Here is a 27,997-nt window from a genome sequence, read left to right as displayed (position 1 = left end):
GATCAATTCCATTCTTTCACCTCCTTCTCCTTCAATATTAGTGGACCCACGCTGTCTCCCATCAATTCATTGTGTTTGGTATGCGAGCCATCACAGGCAGGAAATGTTTTAGATAAGCTGCTATAAGCAATAAGCTGCTTTAGTGAGACACAGATCCTCAATGTTGATTTCATTCACTACTTTGGGGTTTTCCTTCTGGATCTTGAGATTAATCAAGCTGTCTTTCTGTCGCTTCTTCTTGGGGAGGAAGGGACGGGCCGCGAGATAGCCCAGCAGGGCAAGTACGCCCAGGAATGGCAGTAACTGCAAGCAATTCTGAAACTGTCAGCCGGGCGAATCCGGCGATGCTCTTGGGCACCGGGAGCTGCTTGAGGTAGGTGGGGAGTTGGACTTTCACAATGCGGACCACGCTCTCCAGCACCACGGTCGCAGTGGCCTTTGCTCGGTTTCCCACATAAAGCTCACTCTCTTAATCCCCATATTACAGATGAAGGAACTGAGGCCCTACTCTCCACCCTCTCTTCACCTCCCCCGCGTGCACGCACAAACACACTTACCAGGTTCTGGTGGTCCAGTGTGAAGGTCCACCACTAGCCTGCTGTGTGACCCTGGGCAAGTCACTTCATTTCTCTGAGCCTCAGTTCCCTCATCTGTCAAATGGGGATTAAGACTGTGAGCCCTTTTTGGGACAGGGATTGTACCCAACCTGACTATCTTGCATCTTCTAGACTGTGAGCCCGCTGTTGGGTAGGAACTGTCTCTATATGTTACCAACTTGTACATCCCAAGCACTTAGTACAGTGCTCTGCATACAGTAAGTGCTCAAAAAATACGATTGAATTGAATTGAAATCTACCCCAATGCTTAGAACAGTGCCTGGCACATAGTAAGAGCTCAACAAATAACATAATTATTATTATTACTATCATTATTAAGAAGACAACTACAGAAGCAGGGCTGGAGATGGAGATTTGGGAGTAAGAACTTAATAAATCCGTTCATTCATTCATTCAGTCGCATTTATTGAGCGCTTACTGTGTGCAGAGAACTGTACTAAGCACTTGGAAAGTACAATTCGTGAACAGATAGAGACATTCCCTACCCAACAATGGGCTCACAGTCTAGAAGGGTTATGATCGATTGATTGATTGAAGTAGATGAGATTGAGGTATAGTAAGCAGGTCAAAATTAGGAGATTGAAGTGTAAGGGCTGTGTTGGAGGAAGAGAGCAGTGAGGTGAGGTAGGAGGGGGCAAGGTGATGGATGGCTTTAAAGCCGATGGTGACCAGTTTCTGTTTGATGTGGAAGTGGAAGGGCAACTGCTGGAGGTTCATGGTGAGGAGTGGGGAAACATGGACTGAGCTTTTTTGTAGAAAAATGATCCAGGCGGCAGTGTGAAGTTGGACTGGAGTGGGGAGAGACAGGAGGCCGGGAGGTCAACAAGGAGGCTGATACAATAGTCAAGGCAGGATAGGATAAGAGCTTGGATTAACAGGTAGCAGTTTGTAATCAGTGGGGAAGAAACTATTGGAGAGTGAACCGTTGAAGATGGCAGTTAGGGAAAGAAGAAAGGAGGGGGCGAGGGTTTTGATAAGGTACAAAGAGATGGGAACAGAAGTGCAGGTGGAGAGGGTGGATTTTGAGAGGATGCAAGAGATCTCTTGAGATACTCTTGGGAAAGATGGGGGAGTTGAAGAGGAGTAAGGGACTGTAGAGGAACAGGGGAGTTTTTAGGGAGATCACGTCCGACGGTTTCCATTTTTTTTCAAGAATAATAATAATAATTCTGGTATTTGTTAAGCGCTTACTGTGTGCCAGACACTGTACTAAGCGCTGGAGTGGATCCAAGCAAATGGGGATGGACACAGTCCCTGTCCCACACGGGGCTCACAGACTTAATCCCCGTTCTTCAGATGAGGGAACTGAGGCCCAGAGAAGTGAAATGACTTGCCTAAGGTGACACAGCAGAGAAGTGGCGGAGCTGGGATTAGAACCCACAACCAGATCCGTGTTCTAGCCACAACACCATGCTGCGAGCCTGGTCGATTGGGGCAGGAAATAAGGGCTGGGGAACAGGGGGTTTGAGGAGGACTTCTGGTGGATAGGAGTCTATCCACTACGCCACACAGCTTCTGTCATGCAGCATGGCTCAGGGGAAAGAGCCCAGACTTGGGAGTCAGAGGTCATGGGTTCTAATCCCAGCTCCACCATTTGTCAGCTGGGTGACTTTGGGCAAGTCACTTCACTTCTCTGGGCCTCAGTTACCTCATCTGTCAAATGGGGATTAAGATTGTGAGCCCCACGTGGGACAACCTGATCACCTTGAACGCCCGCCCAGCGCTTAGAACAGTCCTTCACATATAGTAAGCGCTTAACAAATGCCATCATTATTACTACTTCCTCAGACACCAGCTTAATCAAGAAGTGATTCAAACGACGGCAGTGGCCATAATTCTTTCAGTTGTGGGGCTCTTGTGAGTCACTGGATTCCTTTGGGCCTGACAATTCATAACTGACATTCTTTGAAAGCATTAGCGGCATCTGTAAGGAATGACAACAAAACTCGTGCCGAGCGCTCGGAGAGATGAATCAAAAGCCCCGGACAACTCGGAATGACAAAGGAAAAATAGCATCCTGCGTGGCAAGGAGGGGGAGGCTCTGTGAAGTCACCAACAAACTCAAGACTGGGGAAAAATTGACCTTGCGCAGCAGTAAATGCCGCGGGAGAGATTTATACCATAGAGATGAGATTTCTCGAGGGCTTGTTTTCCATTTGGAGAATCATTTTCCGTCCCCGGCTTCCTCCTATTATGGCCACCGGATGGCTATTTGGTGATCAGCATGAAATAAGTTTCCATCGTGGGCTGCTTCTCTGCAGATCTGTGACCTTGTCCGTCGTCCTTGCTGAGAGGATAAGGATGTGCTAATTAAAATGCCCTCCTATATTGGGTATCTGGCTGAGAAATTGTCAAACCTTTGATGCTGCAATCTGATTTCATCCTTCTCCTTTCTCCCTCCTGTCGAACACAGTTGAGAGCAATCGGGACACTGCGTCAATGACTGCTTTGTGCCGGACATTGTGCTAAGCACTAGGGTGGAGACCAAAACAATCAATAATCAGAAATGGGAAGCAGCCTGGCCTAGTGGATGAAACACGGGTTTGGGGGCCAGAGGATCTGGGTTCTAATCCTGGCTCTGCCACATGCCGGCTGGGTGACCTTGGGTAAGTCACTGCACTTACTCAACTGCTCCTACTTAGGCTGTGAATCCCCTATGGGACGGGGGCTGTGTCTGACCTGATTAATTTGTATCTACCCCAGAGTTTAGAGCAGAGCTTGACCGAAAGCATAACAAATACCATTAAAAAAAAATCAATCGGTCAATTGTATTTATCGAGCATTCGCTTTGGGCAGAGCACAGCATTAAGCCCTTAGAAGAGTACAATAGAATCAATAGATAAACCCCCTCTTCAAGGAATTTCCAGTCTTGTGGGTGAAATTACAGCTTAGAAAGAGATTCAGACACTAAATTAAATTGACGAGTAGATATGGGTTCTGCTACACCCAGGATTTAAAGGACATGTTGTCGATAAATCGTGGTTCTGAAGCTTGAGTTCCTTGAGTTCCTTTCAAGCGCTTAGTACAGTGCTCTGCACACAGTAAGCTCTCAATAAATACGACTGATTGATTGATTCTAAGAAATGTGCCTAATTCCTTAAAATTCAGTTTTAGACTGAATTCAGTTTTGAGCAAAAATTAATGCATTTACCCCTCCATTCATTCATTCAATCATATTATAATGATAATGATAATAATTGTAACAATAATGACTGTGGTATTCTTTAGTACTTTTTATGGTATTTGTTAAGCGCTTGCTATGTGTCAAACACTGTTTTAAGCGATGGGGTAGATACAAGTTAATAAGTCTGGATACAGTCCCTGTCCCACATGGGGGTCACAGCCTAAGTAGGAGAACAAAATCCCCATTTTGCAGTTAAGGAAACTGAGCTACAGAGAAGTGAAATGACTTGACCAAGATCACACAGCAGGCAAGTGCAAGAAGCAGCATGGCTCAGTGGAAAGAGCCCGGGCTTTGGAGTCAGAGGTCATGGGTTCGTATCCCTACTCCGCCACATGTCTGCTGTGTGACCTCGGGCAAGTCACTTAACTTGCCTGAGCCTCAGTTACCTCATCTGTAAAATGGGGATTAAGACTGTGAGCCCCACGTGGGACAACTTGATCACCTTGTATCCCCTCCCAACGCTTAGAACAGTGCTCTGCACATAGTAAGCGCTTAACAAATGCCATCATTATTTATTATTATTTATTATTTAAGTGGCAGAGTCGGGATAAGACTGTGAACCCCCTGTGGGACAGGGACTCGTGTCCAACCTGATTTGCTTGTATCCACCTTAGCGTTTAGTACAGTGCCTCACACATAGTAAGTTCATACCAAATACTAAATACCATAACTAGGTCGTCTGGCTCCCAAACTGGGGCTTTATCCACTAGGCCAAGCCGTGCGGGGGATAAAAAGATAATCAGTTCAGACACACAAACCCTGTCCCTCATGGGGTTCACAGTTTAATTAGGATGGAAAACCATCAATTCATAATAATAATAACAATTATAGTATTTGTTAAGAGCTTACTATGTACCAGGCACTGTTCTAAACGTCGGGGCAGATACAAGATAGTTGGGTTGGGTACAGTCCCTGTCCCACACAGGGCTCACAGTCTTAATCCCCATTGGACAGATGAGGGAACTGAGGCTCAGAGAAGTGAAATGACTTGCCCAAAGTCACACAGCAGACAAGTGGCGGAGCCAGGATTAGAACTCATGAGAAGCAGCGTGGCTCAGTGGAAAAGAGCCTGGGCTTTGGAATCAGAGGTCACGGGTTCAAATCCTGACTCTGCCAAGTGTCAGCTGTGTGACTTTGGGCAAGTCACTTCACTTCTCTGAGCCTCAGTTCCCTCATCTGTAAAATGGGGATGAAGACTGTGAGCCCCCCGTGGGACAACCTGATCACCTTGTAACCTCCCCAGAACTTAGGACAGTGCTTTGCACATAGTAAGCGCTTAATAAATGCCATTATTATTATTATTATGATCTTCTGACTCCCAGCTCCGGCTCTATCCGTTAATAATAACTGTGGCATTTGTTAAGCGATTACTACATGCCAGGCACTGTACTAAATGCTGGAATTCCTCCCTCTACTAGGCCATGCTGCTTCCCCATCAGTGGTATGTATCGAACCCTTATTAGGTGCAGGGCACTGTACTAAGTGCTAGGGATAGTACAACACAACAGAATTGGTAGACAAGTTCCCTTCCCACAAGGAGTTTACAGTCTAGACTGTAAACTCGTTATGGGCAGGGAACGTGTCTTTTTTTGTTGTAATGTACTCTCCCAAGCGCTTAGTACAGTGTTCTGCACACAGTAAGCCCTCAATAAATACAGTGCTCTGCACACAGTAAGCCCTCAATAAATACCAGGACTGACTGACTAAATGGGGAGTCATGCTTTATAATACAAGTCATTTAACTTCTCTGTGCCTCAGTGACCTCATCTGTAAAATGGGGATTAATAAATATGGCATTTTGTTAAGCGCTTACTATGTGCCAAGCGCTGTTCTAAGATCTGGGGTAGGTACAAGGTAATCAGATTGTCCCACGTGGGGCTCACAATCTCAATCCCCGTTTTACGGATGAGGTATCTGAGGCACAGAGAAGTTAAGTGACTTGCCCAAGGTCACACAGCAGACCCTTCCTCTCCAAACTTTTTGAGCGAGTTGCTGTTTCCACTTCCTCTCCTCCGATTCTCTCCTCGACCCCCTCAATTCTGGATTCTGTCCCCTTCATTCCACAAAACAGCCCTCCCTAAGGTTACCAGTGACCTTCTTCTCACCGAATCTTACAGTCTCTACTCCATCCTCATCCTCCTCGACCCCTCAGCCACCTTTGACACTGTAGACCACCCCCTTCTTCTGGAAATTTTTGTCCAATTTTGGCTCACTGACAAGTTCCTCTCTCGGTTTACCTCTTTTCTCTCTAACTGCTCCTTTTCACTCTCTTTTGCTGGCTTCTCTTCTGTCTCCCACCCTCTAACTGTGGGGGGGGGGGGGGGGGGCCATTGAGGCACAAGTTTTAGGTCCCCTTCTAGTCTCATCCATTCCCTCGGAGAACTCAATCACTCCCACGGCTTCAATTCATCATCATCATCATCAATCGTATTTATTGAGCGCTTACTGTGTGCAGAGCACTGTACTAAGCGCTTGGAAAGTACAAGTTGGCAACATATAGAGACAGTCCCTACCCAACAGTGGGCTCACAGTCTAGAAGGGGGAGGCAGAGAACAAAACCAAACATATTAACAAAATAAAATAAATAGAATAGATATGTACAGGTAAAATAAATAAATAGAGTAATAATTCAATTACCAGCACTATGCAGATGATTCCCAAATCTGCATCTCCGGCCCTGACCTCTCTCCTTCCCTGCAATCTCACAATTCCTCCTGTCTTCAAGATGTATTTATTTGGATGTCCCACCGATATGTCAAATTAAACACATCCCGAACTGCACTCCTTCTCTTCCCACCTGAATCCTGTCCTCCCTTTGTCTTTCCCATCACTGTAGACCACACCACTGTTCTCCTTACCTCATAAGCTTGTTACTAGGCATTATGCCGCTCATGTTGTTTTAATGTCTGTCTCTCCTCTTCTAGACTGGAAGCCCTGTGGGCAGGGACTGTCCTTATTGCTGAATTTTACTTTCCAAGCGCTTAGTACAGTGCACTGCACACAGTAAGCTCTCAATAAAACCAGTGTGGTTCAGTGGAAAGACCCCGGGCTTGGGAGTCAGAGGTTGTAGGTTCTAACCCCGGCTCTGCCACTTATCAGCTGTGTGACTTTGGTCAAGTCACTTGACTTCTCTGGGCCTCAGTTACCTCATCTGGAAAATGGGGATGAAGACTGTGAGCCCCACATGGGACAACCTGATGATCTTGTATCTACTTATGTGCTTAGAGCAATGCTTGGCACATAGCACTTATTCATTCATTCAATCGCATTTATTGAGGGCTTACTGTGTGCAGAACACTGTACTAAGCACTTGGAAAGTATAATTTGGCAACAGATAGAGACCATCCCTGCCCAACAACTGGCTTACAGTCTTGAAGTGGGAGACAGGCAACAAGACTGTGAGCCCATTGTTGGGTAGGGACCGTTTCTATACGTTGCTGACTTTGTACTTCCCAAGTGCTTAGTACAGTACTCTGCACACAGTAAGCACTCAATAAATACGACTGAATGAATCAAAGTGTCAATACCATTAAAATAAATAGAACTATAGATATATAGATATATATACATACCACCGTTATTATTATTATTATCAATATGATTGAATGAACGAATGAATGACTCATCTCTATCATTTCACCCACATATTCAGTCCATCACCAAATACTGTCAGCTTCAACCTTCACAATACTGCTGAAATCCGCCCTTTCATTTCCATCCAAACTGCTACCATGCTGATTCATGCACTTCACTCAGCTGCATGGATCATTTATCAACAAAAGCGTTCATATCGTATCTCCCCCTCCTCAAAAACCTCCCATTGTTGCCCATCCACTTCTGCATCCAACGGAAACTCCTCATGATCAGCTTTAAAGCAGTCAATTAGCTGGCCCCCTCCTGCCTCTCCTCACCAATCTCATCCTACAGCCCAGCCCACACACTTCACTCCTCTAATAATAATGACGGTATTTATTAAGTGCTTACTATGTGCCAAGCACTATTCTAATGCCAACCTACTCACTGTGCCCCAGTCTTGTCTATCTCACTGCCAACCCCTTTCCCACGTCCTCCTCTAGCCTGGAATTCCTTCCACCTCCCTATACATCGGACCTCCACTCCCTCCACCTTCAAAACATTATTAAGGTCACATTTTCTCCAAAAAGCCTTCCCACATTGAGCCCCCTTTTCCTGTATTAAATCCTCTTTTCTCCAGCTTGCTCTCCCTTCTGCATCGTCTATGCATTTCGATCCGTAACATTCATTCAATCCAATCGTATTCAATAAGCGCACACTGTGTGTAGACCACTGTACTAAGCACTTGGGAGAGTAAAAATATAACAATAAACAGATACATTCCCACCCCACATCGAGCTTACAGTCTAGAGTCTAGACTTTTGGACCATTGGACATTGGATATTTGATATAATCACCACCCCTCCCAAAACCCACAGCAATTATGTTCATATCTTTAAATTATATGTTCTAAATTACTTCTCCATATTAATGTCAATCTCCCCCTCTAGATTGTAAGCTTGTTATAGGGAGAGAAAGTGTCTGCTAATTTTGTTGTATTATACTCTCCCAAACACTCAGTGCAGAGCACTGCACATAGTAAGCAGTTGATATCTATGATTGATTGATTAGGGAGAGTGATCATCTGTCAGATGATAACAATATTAATGATGGTATTTGTTAAGCGCTTACTATGTGCCCGACGCGGAACTAAGTGCTGAAGAGAGAGGGCATTCCAGGCCAGAGGCAAGATGTGGGTGAAGGGTTGGTGGTGTGAAAAGTGAAATTGAGTAGGTTGAAGTAGAAGAGCAGCGAGGTGAGGTAGGAGGTGGCGAGGGAATGGATGGCTTTAAAATGGATGGTGAGGAGTTTCTGCTTGATGTGCAGAAAAACGCAGAAAAATGATCCTAGCAGCAGAGTGAAATAGGGACTGGAGTGGAAACAGCAAGGAAGCTGATGCAGTAATCGAGGCAGAATATGATTAGAACTTGGATAAGAACTTGGAGAGGAAGGGGTGGATGGTAGCGATTTTGGGAAGGTTGAACGGATGGGATTTGGTGACAGATTGAATATGTGTGGGATAGGAGAAGAAGCAAGACATTTTGGGAAAGGGAAGATGCAGACATTTTGGGAAAAGGAGGATGGTTGTGTTGTCTACAGTGATGGAAAGACAAGCGGAGGACAGGGTGGGAGGATGAGGAATTCCGTTTTGGTCGAGTTAAGTTTGAAATGCCGGTGGGACGTCTAAGTGGAGATGAACTGAAGGTAGGAAGCAGCATGGCTTAGTGGCAAGAGCCCGGGGTTGGCAGTCGGAGGCCGTGGGATCAAATCCCGGGTCCGCCATTTGTTTGCTGGGTGACCTTGGGCAAGTCACTTGACTTCTCTGTGCCTCAGTTCCCTCATCTGTAAAATGGGGATTAAGACTGTGAGCCTCACTTGGGACACCTGCTTACCTTGTGCGTAGAACACATAGTAAGCACTTAACAAATACCATCATCATCATTATTATTAGGAGGAAATGCGAGACCACAGAGAAGGAGAGAGATCAGAGTTGGGGATGGAGATTTGGGAATCATCCACATAGAGATGGTGGTCGAAACCGTGGGAGCGAATTTCTCCAAGGGGATGGGATGGAGATGAGAAGGAGACCCAGAACTGAATCTTGAGGGAACCCCAGAGTTAGGGGGTGGGAGACAGAGGAGGAGCCCACCAAGGAGATGGAGAATGAGCAGCCAGAGAGATAAGAGGAGAACCAGGAGAGGACTCTGAAACTAAGCTTAGATACTATTTCAGTGTAGACTAGAAGCTCCTTTGAGGGCAGAATAAACTCTTTTGTATTCTCTCCACTGTGTGCACATTAGAATTTGAAGATGTGATCTCTCTCCTCCAGGAGCTTACAGGCTACTGGGCACAGAGCACTGTACTAGAACAGTGCTCATTCATTCATTCAATCGTATTTATTGAGCGCTTACTGTGTGCAGAGCACTGTACGAAGCGCTTGGGAAGTACAAGTTGGCAACATATAGAGACGGTCCCTACCCAACAGGGGGCTCACAGTCTAGAAGGGGGAGATAGAGAACAAAACCAAACATATTAACAAAATAAAATAAATAGAATAAATACGTACAAATACAATAAATAAATAAATAGAGTAATAAATATGTACAAACATATATAAATATATACAGGTGCTGTGGGGAGGGGAAGGAGGTAAGGCAGGGGGGCTCAGGGTTTAGAACCATGCTTCAGCACTTAGAACAGTGCTTCAGTGCTTAGAACAGTGCTTTGCACACAGTAAGCGCTTAACAAATGCCATCATTATTATTATTATTATTACTAAGAGTGTAGGAGCGTAGGATAGCATTAGTCAAAACTATCCCTTATCCTCAAAGACTCACGGTCTGAGCCTGGGGGAGTACGTACCATAGTAGACACCATCCCTGCCCTTAGAGAGTTTAAGTTTGTATTTACACGCAGGCTTCTGAATTCTGCGCAGTTTGGATTCTTAGCCGCAAAGACTTCTGCGACCTGAAAAAAATGCTTATTTCACCCTTAATTGATGCACTGTTTGAGCACTTATCAAAGCCAGTCAAATAAATATTAATGATGAAGGGGATGGATTTGGAAAATCTGGAGTGATAAATCTCAATTCTATTAATTAATTCCAATTAAAATACCCAATGAGAGCCTGCTAATGTGTATTCAGGCTATTCATGAACGTCTAATTGGACCCTGGCGCTGGGTTTCGTTGTGAGGCTATAACGACTAAACTACACAGTGCTATTTGGAAAAGCTCGTGAAGTAGATATTTCTGCAATTTCCTTAAATGCCAGCTCCAATTTGACATTTCATTTTTCTACCACCTGAGGCTTGTGGCATGACCCGACTGTCACTCTCTGACACATGCCAGAAACGTTGTCTTTAGGTGATGTGGATGCAATTTTTCATATGAAGTTTTTTTATTCCAAGGAGAATAGGTAGAAGCTGCAGAGCTTAGGGGAAAGGGAATGGAACGAGGTCAGAGGACCTCGTTTTTCATTCATTCATTCAACCGTATTTATTGAGCACTTACTGTGTGTAGAGCACTGTACTAAGCGCTTGGGAAGTACAAGTTGACAACATATAGAGACGGTCCCACTCCGCCACATGTCTGCTGTGTGACCTTGGGTAAGTCACTTCGCTTTTCCGGGACGCAGTTACCTGATCAGTAAAATAATAAAAATAATAAAAATTATGGAATTTGTTAAGAGCTTACTATGTGCCAGGCACTGTACTAAGCGCTGGGGTGAATACAAGACAATCAGGTTGGATACAGTCCCTGTCCCTCGTGGGGCTCACAGTCTTATTTCTCATTTTGCAGATGAGGTAACTAAGGCCCAGAGAAGCAAGTGACTTATCCAAGGTCACACAGCAGACAAGTGGCAGAGCCAGGCGTAGAACCTATGACCTTCTGAATCCCAGGCCTGGATTTTATCCGCTTTGCCATGCTGCTTCTCATGGGGATGAAGATTGTAAGCCCTTTGTGGGACATGGACTCTGAGCCCATTGTTGGATAGGGATTGTCTCCATCTGTTGCCGAATTGTACTTTCCAAGCACTTAGTACAGTGCTCTGCCCATAGTAAGTGCTCAATAAATGCGACTGAATGAATGAATGAATGTCCAACCTGATTATCCTGTATCTACCCCAGCACTTAGTACAGTGCCTGGAATATAGTAAGTGCTTAAAAAATACCATTAACCCCCACCCCCACCTCGCCAAATATCTTGGGTTCCTTAAGGAGCTCTAGGAGTAGAGATAAAAAAAGAGGTAATCGATCAATCGTACTTATCAATCAATCAATCAATCAATCAATCACTCGTATTTATTGAGTGCTTACTGTGTGCAGAGCACTGTACTAAGCTCTTGGGAAGTACAAGTTGGCAACATATAGAGATGGTCCCTACCCAACAGTGGGCTCACAGTCTAGAAGGGGGAGACAGAGAACAAAACAAAACATATTAACAAAATAAAATAAATAGAATAGATATGTACAAGTAAAATAAATAAATAAATAAATAAATAAATAATTGAACACTTACTGTGCACAAGAGCACTGTACTAAGCACTCGGGAGAATATAATATAACAGAGTTGGTAGACACATTTCCTGGCCACAGCAGCCGGGGAGAGGAGGTGGATGGGATAAACTTTCTCTGAATCACTGAATCTGTTGAAATATAGAGAAAAACCTCTCTTCTTAATTTAATTATGAAATGAATTATAGCTCCCTCATTTAAATCCTATCAAGAATATCTGTTTTAAGCAGTTCTTTTACCCTTTCTTCGAAGTACTTCATCTCCTTTGAAAAGAGGGATTATAGTCTGTTTTATTTTGTGCTAGATAAAACATCTCTATTATTTTGCCAAATGGGATGGGAAAGATAACACCTGGAAAATTCAATACATATTCCTCTCCCCCCTACTAGGCTGCAAGCCCGTGGTTGGGTAGGGATTGTCTCTATTTGTTGCGAATTGTACTTTCCAAGTGCTTAGTACAGCGCTCTGCACGCTATCAGTGCTCATTAAACACAATTCAATGAATGAATGCAAAAATATGATTCCAAATCTTTCATTACTGGTGCATATTCATCTTGCTATTTAATCGTGCCACTATCATCAATTAGCTTTTCTCCATTCTTATGGATATTCATATCGTTTAGGAGAATAGTCTGGATCCCGGGAATACACTAATGCACTTTCTGCTGTTTGCTGTGGGAAATTATATTTTCTTCAACTTTGTTTGACTTGGCTAAAATGTGTTTAGCTAAACACTATTTTCAGGAAGCCTACTGAGAAGGGTTAACAGAGCCTGGTATTCTTTTGGGGAAGGTTCAATGACAGCACTGAGTCAGTGCCTCCAGGCTGGGTTGAATCAATAATCAATCGATCAAACGATCAGCGGTATTTCTTGAATGCTTACTGTGTGCAGGGAGAGAGCAGGGGCAGAGATGTAGATCTGGGTGTCATCAGCGTAGAGATGATAGTTGAAGCCGTGGGAGCAAATGAGGTCACCAAGGGAGTGAGTGTAGATCGGGAACAGAGGGGGACCAAGCACTGTACCTTGGGGAACCCCCACAGTAAGGAGATGGGAGGGGGAGGAGGAGCCTGCAAAAGAGACTGAGAATGAACGACCGGAGAGATAAGAGGAGAACCAGGAGAGGATGGAGTCTGTGAAGCCAAGGTCAGATAGCGTGCTGAGGAGAAGGGGGTGGGCCACAGTGTCGAAGGCAGCTGAGAGGTCGAGGAGGATTAGGACAGAGTAGGAGCCGTTGGATTTGGCAAGCAGGAGGTCATTGGTGACCTTTGAGAGGGCAGTTTCCATGGAATGTAGGGGACGGAAGCCAGACTGGAGGGGGTCGAGGAGAGAGTTGGTGCTGAGGAATTCGAGGCAGCTCGTGTAGACAACCCGTTCAAGGAGTTTGGAAAGGAATGGTAGGAGGGATATGGGCGATAACTGGAAGGTGAGGTGGGGTCAATAGAGGGTTTTTTTAGGATGGGAGAGACATGGGCATGTTTGAAGGCAGAGGGGAAGGAACCAGTGGAGAGTGAGCGGTTGAAGATGGAAGTTAAGGAGGGGAGAAGGGATGGAGTGAGAGATTTCATGAGATGAGAGGGAATGGGGTCAGAAGCACAGGTGGCCGGAGTAGCACTTGAGAGCAGGGAGGAGAGCTCCTCTGAGGATAGTGCTGGGAAGGATGGGAGAGTAGCAGAGAGTGTTGAGAGCTGGGGGGTTGGAGAAGGGGTGAAGTGACTTTGGGGAGGTCGGACCTGATGGATTAAATTTTGTTAATGAAGTAGGAGGCCAGATCGTTGGGGGTGAGGGAAGGAGGAGGGGGAGGAACCGGGGGTCTGAGAAGGGAGTTGAATGTACGGAAGAGCTGGCGGGGGTGATGGGCATGGGTATCAATGAGGGAGGAGAAATAGTTTTGTCTGGCAGAGGAGAGGGCTGAGTTAAGGCAGGAAAGGATAAACTTGTAGTGAACGAGGTTGGCATGGTGTTTAGACTTTTGCCAGCAGCGTTCGGCAGCTCGAGCATAAGAGCGAAGGAGGCTGACAGTGGCAGTGATCCAGGGCTGTGGGTTAGTGGTACGAGAGCGGCGAAGGGAAAGGGGAGCGAGTGAGTCTAGCTGAGAAGATAGGGTAGAGTTGAGAGACGTAATCTGATCATCAAGACTGGGTAGAGAGGAGAGGGCGGCGAGGTGGGGTGTGAGGTGCTCAGAAAGATGGATGGGGTCAAGAGAGCGGAGATCTCTGTGAGGGAGTGATATGGATTTACAGGGGAAAGGGGTGTGAGTGCGGAGACAGGTGAGAAGATTATGATCAGAGAGAGGGATTTCAGAGTTGGTGAGGGTGGACACAATGCAGCGATAGGAGATGATGAGGTCGAAGGTATGACCAAGTTGGTGAGTGGGTGAGGTGGGGTGGAGCAAGAGGTTGGCAGCGTCGAGGAGAGATAGAAGGCGGGTGGCAGCGGAGTCATCAGGGATATCCATGTGGATGTTGAAGTCTCCAAGGATCAGAGTGGGCATGGAGGAGCAGAGCAGGAAGGTGAGGAAGGGGTCAAAGTCGTTAAAGAAGTTGGAGGTGGGGCCGGAAGGGCGGTAGATGACCGCTACAAGAATCTGGAGGGGGTGGTAGAGGCGAATAATGTGGGCTTCAAAGGAAGGGAAGGAAAGGGAAGGGGGAGGAGGGGTAGTGCGAAAGCGACATTGGGGGGCGAGAAGGAAACTGACACTTCCTCCTTGGGCAAGTCATTTAATGTCCCTGAGCTTCATTTACCTCACCTGTAAAATGAGGATAAAATCCACCTTTTCTATGGTATTTGTTAAGTGCTTACTATATGCTGGGTACTGTGCCATCATTATTATTACTATTACTAAGCTCTGGGGGAGATACAAACAAATTAGGATGGACACAGTCTTTGTTCCACGTGAGGCTCCCAGTCTTAATCCTTATTTTACAAATGAGGGAACTGAGGCCCAGAGAAGTGAGGTGACTTGCCCAAGGTCACACAGAAGACAAGTGGCAGAGCCAGGATTAGAACCCAGGGCCTTCTGACTCGCAGGCCCGGGCTCTTTCCATTAGGCCGTAGTGCTTCTCTGCTTCACCTTCCTCTGATTTAGACTGTCAGTCCCATGTGGGACAGGGACTCTGTCCAACCTGATTAGCTTGTTTCTATCACAACCCTTAGAACAGTGTTTGACACATAGTAAGTGCTTAACTAATATGAAAATAATGATAATATTAATAATAATAATAATAATATCAATAATAATAATGTCCAGGAGAGAGCCTGAACTTGCCAGTAGAATGGAGGGAATCTTGGGTCAGAAGGAGGGGATTGAAGAGGAGGTAAAAGAGAAGCAGTGTGGCCTAGTGGATAGAGCTTGGGACTGGGAGTCAGAAGGATCTGGGTTCCAATCCTGGTTCCGCCATTTGTCTGTTGTTGACCTTGGGCAAGTCACTTCTCTGTGCCTCAGTTCTCTCATCTGAAAAATGGGGATTAAGACTGTGAGGCCCATGCGGGGCTGGGATTGGGTCCAACTTGATTATCTTGTATCTACCCCAGGGTTTAGAATGGTGCTTGGCACATAGTAAGCGCTTAACAAATACCATCATAATGATAATAATAACGATGGCATTTGTAAAGTGCTTACTATGTGCCAAGCACTGTTCTAAGCACTGGAGGAAGGTACAAGGTGATCAGGTTGTCCCACGGGGGGCTCACAGTCTTAATCCCCATTTTACAGATGAGGGAACTGAGGCACAGAGAAGTTAAGTGACCTGCCCAAAGTCACACAGCTGACAATTGGCAGAGCCGGGATTTAAACCATGACCATCATCATCATCATCATCATCAAAATTCCCTCCATCCTGCACTGCTGGGGAATTGGGCCGAGAAGTCCATAGTCCACTTGGCTACTCAGTCAGTCAACCATCAATCAGTGGTATTTATTGAGCGTTCACTCTGTGGAGAGTACTGTAATAGGTGCTCAGGAGAGCACAATATAACAAAGTTGGAAGACACATTCCCTGCTCATATGGAGCTCACAATCTAGACTATGAGCCCGCTGTTGGGTAGGGGTTGTCCCTATCTGTTGCCGAATTGTACTTTCCAAGCGCTTAGTACAGTGCTCTGCATACAGTAAGTGCTCAATAAATACGATTGAATGAACGAATGAATGGAGGGAGAAATGAACATTCTGGAAGTTGGGATACTTGGATTCTATTCTCGGCTCTGCCTTTTGTGGGCTTGGGGGAAAGAGCCTGGCTCTGGAGTTCAGGATGCCTGGGTTCTAGTCTCTGTACAGAACGTCTGCTAAGTACTGGGGAAGTATAATAGGGTTAGTAGATACCATCCCTGCCCTCATGGAGTGTCCAGTCTACTGTGTACAGAGCACTGTACTAAGCACTTGGAGCAGTCTAATTTCCCCAAGTCCCTCTGTTAATTTTCTGGAGCATCTTTGCTCTCTGTTTCAGTTAACTGATCTTTTTTCTCCTCTGCCAAACTTTCTGCAGTATCTGGCAGGAGCCCAAGTTCATCATCAAACCACTCAGCTCCTCTAGAGCAAATTCCCTTGGAAGCGGAAGGAATCTTTGCCAATTATTCTCGACTTGACTCATTTCTCTCCTTCGCTGTCTCTGACTGGGGACTTGAAAGTAGGCTTTTCACAAAGACAGTTTAGCATTTCATTCAATCGTATTCGTTGAGGGCTTACTGCGTGCAGAGCACCGTACTAAATGCTTGGAAAGTACAATTCGGCAACAGATAGAGACAATCCCAGCCCTCAAAGGGCTCCCAGTCTAGAAGGGGGAGACAGACAACAAAACAAACAGGCAATAGAATGTAGACAGATAATTAGAGTATCTTTGATAGAAACAGTTTGGCCTAGTGGCCTAGTGGCTAGAGCCCGAGGTTTCTAATCCTGTCTCCTCCACTTGTCTACTGTGTGGCCTTGGGCAAGTCGCTACACTCCTCTGTGCCTCAGTTCCCTCATCTGTAAAATGGGGATTGAGACTATGAGGCCCATGTGGGACAGGGACTGTGTCCAACTCCTCACTCTCGGCTTCAAGGCTGTCCATCACCTCGCCCCCTCCTACCTCACCTCCCTTCTCTCCCTCTCCAGCCCAGCCCGCAGCCTCTGCTCCTCTGCCACTGCTCACCTCCTCACTGGGCCTCCTTCTCTCCTGTCTTGCCGTTAACCCCCCGCTTACATCCTTCCCCTGGCCTGGAATGCCCTCCCTCCTCACATCCACCAAACCAGCTCTCTTCCTTCCTTCAAAGCCCTACTGAGAGCTCCCCTCCACCAGGAGACCTTCCCACACTCAGCCCCCTTTTTCCTCTCCTCCTCCCCATCCCCCCGCACCTCCTTCCCCTCCCCACAGCACCTGTATATATATTTGTACAGATTTATTACTCTATTTATTTTACTTGTACATATTTACATGCCCATGTCTCTCCCATCATAAAAAAACCCTCTCTTGACCCCACCTCACCTTCTAGTTATCGCCCCATATCCCTCCTACCATTCGTTTCCAAACTCCTTGAATGAGTTGTCTACACTCGCTGCCTAGAATTCCTCAACAACAACTCTCTCCTCGACCCCCTCCAGTCTGGCTTCCGTCCCCTACATTCCACGGAAACTGCCCTCTCAAAGGTCCCCAATGACCTCCTGCTTGCCAAATCCAACGGCTCATACTCTGTCCTAATCCTCCTCGACATCTCAGCTGCCTTTGACACTGTGGACCACCCCCTCTCCTCATCACGCTATCTGACTCTGGCTTCACAGACTCCGTCCTCTCCTGGTTCTCCTCTTACCTCTCCGGTCGTTCATTCTCAGTCTCTTTTGCAGGCTCCTCCTCCTCCTCCCATCCCCTTACTGTGGGGGTTCCCCAAGGTTCAGTGCTTGGTGCCCTTCTGTTCTCGATCTACACGCACTCCCTTGGTGACCTGATTCACTCCCACGGCTTCAACTATCATCTCTACGCTGATGATACCCAGATCTACATCTCTGCCCCTGCTCTCTCCCCCTCTCTCCAGGCTCACATCTCCTCCTGCCTTCAGGACATCTCCATCTGGATGTCTGCCTGCCACCTAAAGCTCAACATGTCGAAGACTGAACTCCTTGTCTTCCCTCCCAACCCTTGCCCTCTCCCTGACTTTCCCATCTCTGTTGACGGCACTACCATCCTTCCCGTCTCACAAGCCCGTAACCTTGGTGTCATCCTCGACTCCGCTCTCTCATTCACCCCTCATATCCAAGCCCTCACCATCACCTACTGGTCTCAGCTCCGCAACATTGCCAAGATCCACCCTTTCCTCTCCATCCATACCGCTACCCCCCTCATTCAAGCTCTCATCCTATCCCGTCTGGACTACTGCATCAGCCTTCTCTCTGATCTCCCATCCTCGTGTCTCTCCCCACTTCAATCCATACTTCATGCTGCTGCCCGGATTGTCTTTGTCCAGAAACGCTCTGGGCATGTCACTCCCCTCCTCAAAAATCTCCAGTGGCTACCAATCAATCTGCGCATCAGGCAGAAACTCCTCACCCTGGGCTTCAAGGCTGTCCATCACCTCGCCCCCTCCTACCTCACCTCCCTTCTCTCCTTCTCCAGCCCAGCCCGCACCCTCCGCTCTTCCACCGCTGATCTCCTCACCGTACCTCGCTCTCGCCTGTCCCGCCATCGACCCCCGGCCCACGTCATCCCCCGGGCCTGGAATGCCCTCCCTCTGCCCATCCGCCAAGCTAGCTCTCTTCCTCCCTTCAAGGCCCTACTGAGAGCTCACCTCCTCCAGGAGGCCTTCCCAGATTGAGCCCCTTCCCTCCTCTCCCCCTCGTCCCCCTCTCCATCCCCCCCATCTTACCTCCTTCCCTTCCCCACAGCACCTGTATATATGTTTATATGTTTGTACATATTTATTACTCTATTTATTTATTTATTTTACTTGTACATATCTATTCTATTTATTTTATTTTGTTAGTATGCTTGGTTTTGTTCTCTGTCTCCCCCTTTTAGACTGTGAGCCCACTGTTGGGCAGGGACTGTCTCTATGTGTTGCCAATTTGTACTTCCCAAGCGCTTAGTCCAGTGTTCTGCACACAGTAAGCGCTCAATAAATACGATTGATGATGATGATGATTTACTATTTATTTTGTTAATGATATGCATATAGCTTTAATTCTATTTGTTCTGACAATTTTGACTCCTGTCTACATGTTTTGCTTTATTGTCTGTTTCCCCCTTGTAATAATAATAATATTAATAATGGTATTTATTAAGTGTATACTATGTGCAAAGCACTGCTCTAAGTGCTGGGGAGGTTACAAGGTGATGAGGCACAGAGAAGTGAAGTGACTTGCCCAAAGTCACACAGCTGACAATTGGTGGAGCCCCGGATTTGAAACTATCACCTCTGACACCAAAGCCTGTGCTCTTCCCACTGAGATACGCTGCTTCTCTAACTGTGAGCCCATTGTTGGGTAGGGACCGTCTCTAAATGTTGCCAACTTATACTTCCCAAATGCTTAGTATAGTGCTCTGCACACAGGAAGCGCTCAATAAATACGATTGAATGAATGAATGAATGAACCTGATTTGTATGTATCCAACCCAGCGCTTAGTACAGTTCCTGGCACGTAGAAAGCACTTAACAAATACCATCATTATTGCAATTATTATTATTTTGGCCCAGAGTAGCATAAAAACAAAAACAAACATGACTAGGGAATACTACATGAAGAAAAAGAAAATGAAATAGTTCATACCTTGGTAAGTTAATCAATGAATCGTATATGCACTTTCACTTGTGACCTTTAAATAATTAATATTTGCCCTGTGACCTTTAGACATTTGATATTTGCCCCACCTCAACCCCTCAGCACTTATCTATATATCTGTAAATTATATATTATAAATCAATTATTTATTCATTTAATATCTGTGCTCATCTCTAGACTGTAAGCTCATTATGGACTGTAAGCTACTAATTCATTCATTCATTCATTCAATCATATTTATTGAGCACTTACTGTGTGTAGAGCACTGTATTAATTCATTCAATCATATTTATTGAGCGCTAACTGTATGCACAGCACTGTACTAAACGCTTAAAAGAGTACAATATAACAATAATCAGATGAGTTCCCTGCCCACAATAGGTTTATAGTCTAGAGACAGATTTACAGTTTAGAGACAAATTTGTAGTCTGCTGCATTGTACTCTCCCAAGCACTTAGTATAGTGCTCTGCACATAGAAAGTACTCAATAAATACCACAGATTGATTGATCAATTAACTGAGTGCTTACTGCATGCAGAGCACTGTACTAAGCACTTGGGAGAGTACAATATAAGATACTGCTACTAGAGAAGCAGCCTGGTATAGTGGATAGAGCATGGGCATAATATTATTATTATTATTATTATTATTATTATTACTGGTGGAATCCAGGTGGTCTCCCCCCTTCTAGACTGTGAGTGCCTTGTGGGCAGGGATTGTCTCTATTTGTAGCTGAATTGTACTTCCCAAGTGCTTAGTACAGTGCTCTGCACACAGTAAGTGCTCAATAAATATGATTGAATGAATGAATGTCTCAGATTAAGAGCTCATTGTGGGCAGCAAATGTATCCATTTATTGTCAAAGTGTACTCGCCCAAGTGCTTAGTACAGTGTTTTGCACATAGCAAGTGCACAATAGATACAATTAAATGAATGAATGAATGGGTCAGAGTTCAGTGTGTTCATCTTGGAATCAAATTGCTAACATTTGAGTATCATAATGAAACCTATGAATCATTCATTCATTCATTTAATCGTATTTACTGGGCACTTACTGTGTGCAGAGCACTGTACTAAGCGCTTGGGAAGTACAAGCCGGCAATATACAGAGACGGTCCCTACCCAACAACAGGCTCACAGTCTAGAAGGGGCAGGCAGACAACAAAATAAAACATGTAGATAGGTTTCAAAACCATCAGAATAAATAGAATTATAGCTATGTGATAATAATAATGATGACATTTATTAAGTGCTTACTATGTGCAAAGCACTGTTCTAAGCACTGGAGAGATTACAAGGTGATCAGGTAGTCCCATGAGGGGCTCACATTCTTCATTCCCATTGTAAAGATGAGGTAACTGAGGCACGGAGAAGTGAAGTGACTTGTCCAAAGTCACACAGCTGACAATTGGCAGAGCTGGGATTTGAACCCATGACCTCTGACTCCAAGGCCCGGGCTCTTTCCACTGAGCTACGCTGCTTCTCTATATGCACCTCATTGATAAAATAAATAGGGTAGTAAATATGTACAAGTAAAATAAATAGGGTGATAAATCTGTACAAATATATACAAGTGCTGTGGGGAGGGGAAGTGGGTAGAGTGGGAGGGATGGGGAGAAGGAGAGGAAAAAGGGGGCTCAATGTGGGAAGGCCTCCTGGAGGAGGTGAGCTCTCAGTAGGGCTTTGAAGGGAGGAAGAGAGCTAGTTTGGCGGATGTATGTAAGTGCTCAATAAATACAATTGAATGAATAATTGAATAAATGAGTCTCTGGACTGCGAGCTCATTGTGGGATGGGGATTTATCATTTTATTGTCAAACTATATTCTCCCAAGAACTTAGTGCAGTGCTTTGCACACAGCAAGCGCTCAATAGGTACAATTGAATGAATGAATGAATGAATGAGTCAGGAATATGTTTAGAGTTCAAGCGCGTTCACCTTGGAATCAAATCGATCGCCAACATTCGCGTTATCGTAATCAAGCCTGTGAATAGAAGCCTTGTACATATTCTATTTATTTTGTTAATGATGTGCATCTAGCTTTATTTGTATTTATTCTGATGACTTGACACCTGTCCACCTGTTTTGTTTTGTTGTCTGTCTCCCCCTTCTAGACTGTGAGCCCGTTGTTGGGTAGGGACCGCCTCTATATGTCGCCAACTTGTGCGTCCCAAGTGCTTAGTACAGTGCTCTGCACACAGTAAGCGCTCAATAAATACGATTGATGATTCATTTCATTCATTCAATCGTATTTATTGAGCGCTTACTGTGTGCAGAGCACTGTACTAAGCGCTTAGCAAATACAAGTTGGCAACGTGTCTTGTCACGGCAGGAGAGTTTGAGGGGGCTGATGAAGCGTAGATCTCTGCCCAATCTGGGGCTACCCAGGATGGAAACATCTCAGCAAAGCTTCGAAGTCGACTCACCCGTGCTGGGTGGCAGTGGGCCGGGAAAGAGGCACAGGTAATGATCACAACTTGGATAATAAAAACGATGGTATTTCATTAAGCGCTTACTATGTGCAAAGCACTGTTCTAAACGTCGTGGAGGTTACAAAATGACCAGGTTGTCCCACAAGGGGATCACAGTCTTCATCCCCATTTTCCAGATGAGGGAACTGAGGCTCAGAGAAGTGAAGTGACTTGCCCAAAGTCACACAGCTGACAATTGGTGGAAGAGGGATTTGAACCCATGACCTCTGACTCCAAAGCCCGGGCTTTTTCTACTGAGCCAGGCTGCTTCTCTAAGCACTGATCAGGGACAATGGCAGAGACTCGATTTTTACTGGGCCGAAGAAGGCAAGGGGAAACCACTTTCGTACTTTTACCAAGAAAACCCTGAGACACGCACCAGAATGAAGTATGACAGAAGATGGGGCGTCCATGCAGTCGCTATGGGTCGGAAATGACTCGACGGCATTTGAAAAAGGAGAATCAAGCCTTCTTCCACATCCCCAGGATGTCAGAGCCTTAAAGTCCGCCACAACGGCAGTGTGACCGTTTGATATTTTAATGCTATCCTCTTTTCTACCGTCTGTTTGAGGGAAATGAAACTAATCCATCACCCGCTGAAATAAAGTGGCGAATCTGACCCCGTTTGGGTTGCAAAATAGACTAGAGCTACTGAATTAGAATCGATTCCTCTTGGAAAAATAGATCACCTCTCACCTCTCCGATCTCCATCGTCCATGGCTCGAGAGGCACAGAGGACGGCGTTTGTGAAATCAAACCCTCTGCTTAGCATCACGCAGACAATACTGGAATCAGACTGAGCCCCTTCTTCCTCTCCCCCTCGTCCCCCTCTCCATTCCCCCCATCTTACCTCCTTCCCTTCCCCACAGCACCTGTATATATGTATATATGTTTGTACAGATTTATTACTCTATTTATTTATTTATTTATTTATTTTATTTGTACATATCTATTCTATTTATTTTATTTTGTTAGTATGTTTGGTTTGTTCTCTGTCTCCCCCTTTTAGACTGTGAGCCCACTGTTGGGTAGGGACTGTCTCTATATGTTGCCAATTTGTACTTCCCAAGCGCTTAGTACAGTGCTCTGCACATAGTAAGCGCTCAATAAATACGATTGATGATGATGACTCGTCGCTCCGGGTATCGGAAGCTGGGAGTGTGAGCAGGGATTGTCTTTATTGTTGAATTGCATTTTCTAAGGGCTTAGTGCAGTGCTCTGCACACAGTAAGCGCACAGTAAATATGATTGAATGAATGGATGAATTGTTCATCACTTGTTGAACAATAATAATAATAACGATGACATTTGTTAAGCGCTTACTATGTGCCAAGCACTGTTCTAAGCACTGGGGAGGATACAAGGTGATCAGGTTGTCCCACGTGGGGCTCTCACAGTCTTAATCCCCATTTTACAGATGAGGTAACTGAGGCACAGAGAAGTTAAGTGACTTGCCCAAGGTCACCCAGTTGACAGTTAGCGGAGTCAGGATTTGAACCCACTACCTCTGACTCCCAAGCCTGGGCTCTTTCCATTGAGCCACATTGAAGCAGATTTATCATATGATGCTTCAAGGTAATTCATTCATAGAATAATAATAATAATGGCATTTGTTAAGCGCGTACTATGTGTCAGGCACTGCTCTAAACGCTGGGGTAGATATAAGATAATCAGGTCAGACACAGTCCCTATCCCACGAAGGGCTCATGGTCTTAATACCCATTTTGTAGATGAGGGAACTGAGGCCCAGAGAAGTGATTCGACTTGTCCAACGTTGCACAGCAGATAAATGGCAGAGGTGGGATTAGAACCCATGACCTTCTGATTCTCGGGCTCTAGCCACTAAGCCACGCCACTTCTCTGGTAGGCTCCAGGAGCCGCCCTCTCGTCAGCCGCACTGAACCCTAAACCAGGAAATTCATTCCTTTATTCATCCGATTCAGTTGTATTTATTGAGCTCTTACTGTGTGCAGAGCACTGTACTAAGCGTTTGGGCGAAGACAGTGTAAGAATACACAGACACATTCCCTGCCCACAGTGAGCTCACGGTCTAGAGGGGGAGACAGACATTAATGTGAATGAATAAATTACAGATATTAGATTTATTATCAGTGATATTTATTCATTCATTCATTCAATCGTATTTATCGAGCACGTACTGTGTGTAGAGCACTGTACTAAGCGCTTGGGAAGTACAAGTCGGCAACATATTATTGAGCAGTTACTGTGTGCAAAGTCCCAGACTAAGCTATGTATGTAAGTGGGGTGGGGAGGAAAGGTGAATTAAGTGAATGAGTCAGGGTTATGTAGAAGGGAATGGGAGAAGAGGAAAGGAGGGCTTAGTCAGGGAAGGCCTCTTGGAGGAGGTGGGCCTTCAATAAGGCTTTGAATGGAGCAGCGTGGCTCAGTGGAAAGAGCCCGGGCTTTGGAGTCAGAGGTCCTGGGTTCAAATCCCAGCTCCGCCACTTGTCAGCTGTGTGACTTTGGGCAATTCACTTCACATCTCTGTGCCTCAGTTACCTCATCTGTAAAATGGGGATTAAGACTGTGAGCCCCCCGTGGGACAACCTTATCACTTTGTAACCTCCCCAGCGCTTAGAACAGTGCTTTGCACATAGTAAGCGCTTAATAAACACCATTATTATTATTAATGGAGGCAGAGTAATTTCCCCTTTTCCTTCTCCTTTCCCTTCTCCTTCTCCTTCTCTTCCTCTTCTTCCACTTACTGTGAATCAAACACTGCTCCAAGCCTTGGGGTAGATACAAGTTAATTAGGTTGAACACAGTCCCTGTCCCACATGGAACTCAGTAGGCTAAGTAGGAGGAGCAGTGGATATTGAATCCCCATTTTACAGCTGAGGAAACCGAGGCCCAGAGAAGTGAAGTGTCTTGCCTGTGGTCACAGAGCAGGTAAGTGGCTGAACCATGATTAAAACCCAGAGCCTCTGACTCCCAGGCGGGGACTCTTTCCACGCTATTTCTCCTGGTTCTTTGATCTCAGCTGTCTCATCATCGACTTCTTTCATTCCTACATTCATTCAATCATATTTATGGAGCGCTTCCTTGGTGCACAGCACTGTACTAAGCGCTTGGACAGTATAATTCAGCCGGACTTCTTGCCCTCATCCTCCCTCCCTCCTGGAATTCCCTCCCTGTTCACATCTGGAATTCCCTCTCTCTTCACATCTGACAGACCACACCTACTCTCCCCCTTTTCAAAGACCTTACAAAAGCCCACCTCTTCCAGGAAGTCATCCCTGACTATTATTGTTATTATTATTATTATACAATTGTTGCCAATTTGTGCTTCCCAAGCGCTTAGTACAGTGCTCTGCATATAGTAAGTGCTCAAAAAATATGATTGATGATGATGATGACTAATCTCTCATCTCCTCACCATATTCTCCCTCCCTCCATTTCACACACGTACACCATTTGAGATCAACTTCATTTCTCATCATCGTTTTAAATCAGGCAAATCAGGACAGAGAGAGGTAAAAAATATTCTTCGTCCTAAAATGACCAGCCTGCTGGACGGCAGGCTGAGCGCAGAATGGTTTCAATCATCACACTCAGGTTTCTCGCCTTACGGTACTTTGATTGAATACCGCTGCTGTCGCCCGGAAATTTTCATAGAAGAACGAAATGATTTTCCTCCCCCTTCCCTGTGTCTTCTCCTCCCAGTGAAAATTTAGGAGATTGACTTAAATGAAATTTAAGGAATGACTCTGTACCTGAAAAATGGTAGAAACCAAGATCAGACTCAAGTTTTAAGAATAAGAAATGGTCGTGCTTTGTGACCTGAGAATGTATTCATTAATATTTTTGAAGAGGTTTGAAAATTGCATAAAAAAAGATCTTATTGTAATGAAAACTAACTACATGCTTAAAGCGCAGTGAATAGCAATTCATAAGTATTGATAATCCATTTTATAAGCGCTTAGTACAGTGTTGTTCGCACAGCAAGCAGCCATATTACTGATAGATGATCATCATCGTGATGTTTGTTAATTTCTATGTGTCAAGCACTCTTCCTGATGTTCGGGTAGATACAAATAAATCGGGTTGGACACAGTCCCTGTCCCACAAGAGGTTTAAAGTCCAAGTAGCGGGGAGAACAGGAATTGAATTCCCATTTTACAAACGAGGAAACTGAAGCACAGAAAAGTAAAATGACTCGCCCAAGGTCACACAGCAGACACGTGGCAGAGCCAGAACTCAGGTCCTCTGAGTCCCAGGTCCGTGCTCTTTCCGCTAGGCCAGGCTGCGTCACTGATTGATTGATAATTATTTATATTAATATTTGTCTCCCCCTCTATACTGTAAGCTCATTGTGGACAGGGAATGTGTCTGTTTCTTAATAATAATAATAGTATTATTATATATTAATAATAGTATTAATAGTACTAATTAGTAGTCCTATTAATATTAATAGTATTAATAATAATAGTGATGGTATTTGTTAAGCATTTACTATGTGCCGAGCACTGCTCTAAGCGCTGAGGTAGATACAAGGTAATTAAGTTGTCCCACATGGGGCTCACAGGCTTAATCCCCATTTTACAGATGTGGTAACTGAGGCCCAGAGAAGTTAAGCGGCTTGCCAAAGGTCACACAGCGACAAGTGGCAGAGCGAGGATTAGAACCCATGTCCGCTGACTCCCAAGCCCGGGCTCTTTCCACTAAGCCATGCTTATTGTTATACTGTACTCCTCCAAGCACTTAGACCAGTGCTCTGCACACAGTAAGTGCTCAAAAAATAGAACTGACCAACTGATTACTTTTACTACTAATATTAATTAATTAATTAATTCATTCATTCATTGGTATTTATTGAGCACTTACTGTGTGCAGAGCACTGTACTAACTGCTTGGAAAGTACAATTCGGCAATAAAGAGAGACAATCCCTGCCCACACTGGGCTTACAGTATAGAAGCAGAGAAGCAGAGTGGCTCAGTGGAAAGAGCCTGGGCTTTGGAGTCAGAGGTCATGAGTTCAAATCCAGACTCCGCCAACTGTCAGCTGTGTGACTTTGGGCAAGTCACTTAACTTCTCTATGCCTCAGTTACCTCATCTGTAAAATGGGGATTAAGACTGTGAGCCCCCTGTGGGACAACCTGGTCACCTTGTAATCTCCCCAGTGCTTAGAACAGTGCTTTGCACATAGCAAGTGCTTAACAAATACCATCATCATCATCATTATTATTATTATTCCCAAGTCTTCTAGACTCTGAGCCCATTGTTGGGTAGAGACTGTCTCTATATGTTGCTGACTTGTACTTCCCAAGCACTTAGTACTGTGCTCTGCACACAATAAGTGCTCAATAAATGCAATTGAATGAATAAAATGTCTTCTGAAACAATCTGATCACCTTCTAACCTCCCCAGTGCTTAGAACAGTGCTTTGTGCATAGTAAGCACTTAACAAATACCATCATTATTATTATTATTAGAAGGGGGGATAGACATCAAGGCTAGTAAACAGGCATCAATATAAACAAATAGAATTACCATCTGTAAAATGAGGGTTGAGACTGTGAGCCCCATGTGGGATAACCTGATGACCTTGTATCTACTCAGCGGTTAGAACAGTGCTTTGCACATAGTAAGCGCTTAATAAATGCCATTATTATTATTAGAAGGGGGGACAGATATCAAGTAAACAGGCATTAATATAAACAAATCGAATTATAGATCTATACACATCAAAACAAGTAAACAGGCATTAATATAAATAAATAGAATTATAGATGAGTACATGTACACATAATTATGGTATTTGGTACCATATTTGGTATTTCTGAGGGTGAGGTACTCAGAAATAGAGCAATTCTGCCCTGAATGGCTCTTCAGCTTTTTGTGTGGTCTCTGACTCCCAGAGATAGTTGGTCA

The 27,997-nt window shown here is 45.0% G+C and overlaps 1 pseudogene; it reads right to left on the bottom strand.

Moving 5' to 3' along the window:
• Positions 1–2: 2 nt before the first annotated feature.
• On the bottom strand, positions 3–22,822 carry LOC119928280 (annotated as a pseudogene).
• Between the last annotated feature and the right edge of the window lie 5,175 nt (positions 22,823–27,997).

The sequence above is a fragment of the Tachyglossus aculeatus genome, chromosome 5, assembly GCF_015852505.1.
Source record: "Tachyglossus aculeatus isolate mTacAcu1 chromosome 5, mTacAcu1.pri, whole genome shotgun sequence".
Taxonomy (NCBI): domain Eukaryota; kingdom Metazoa; phylum Chordata; class Mammalia; order Monotremata; family Tachyglossidae; genus Tachyglossus; species Tachyglossus aculeatus.
The sequence above is the reverse complement of the archived record's forward strand: the minus strand, read 5'-3'. Positions and strand labels throughout refer to the sequence as shown.